The following is a 598-nucleotide window of genomic DNA, read 5'->3' as shown; positions in this document are numbered from 1 at the left end:
GCTGTTATATTTATAGCCTGTCTTTTTCTGCCCTGCATTATAAAATTCATTCAAACTCAACTCAGAAGAATTTCTAACCAAACTTTTAACCAGCTTTTACTTAGGAACTACCAGCTCCTGGCCACCGAGGATCCTGCCGCTTTTCATCAGATCAGCTAACCCGCTGTTAGAATGGACCTGCCTCATCGATGGTCCCTGTTCCTGGAAGCTTTGACCATGGACGCATGGATGCTCTCCTCTACAGCCTCCTACACACACTGTACTCAACAAATTACCAACCTGTAGCTTCAGGGAACCTTTCTAGTGTTCTCCCCCTTCAAAATTATCTTATTCTCTACCCTCTTTTGGGTCCTGTTACAAAATCTCCAATCTTCCCCCAATTCCTCTTCCCCTACTATGCCCCTGTCCAGCAGGAAGAAGCTCAAAGATCATGGCAACCCACTCCCCACAATAGAGGAAAAAGGGAGGAATGTAAGGACACCATAGGCGCCTGAACAAAGGACACACCCTGGCAATATGGCGCCCTTCCTGGTTCTTCTCCACAGTAAACAAGCTCACTGGTGCCAACACCCAAGCCCACCCGAGCCAAAACTCAGTA

The sequence above is a fragment of the Galeopterus variegatus genome, unplaced genomic scaffold (assembly GCF_000696425.1).
Source record: "Galeopterus variegatus unplaced genomic scaffold, G_variegatus-3.0.2 Scaffold4446, whole genome shotgun sequence".
Lineage (NCBI taxonomy): Eukaryota > Metazoa > Chordata > Mammalia > Dermoptera > Cynocephalidae > Galeopterus > Galeopterus variegatus.
Note: the sequence above shows the minus strand (reverse complement) of the source record.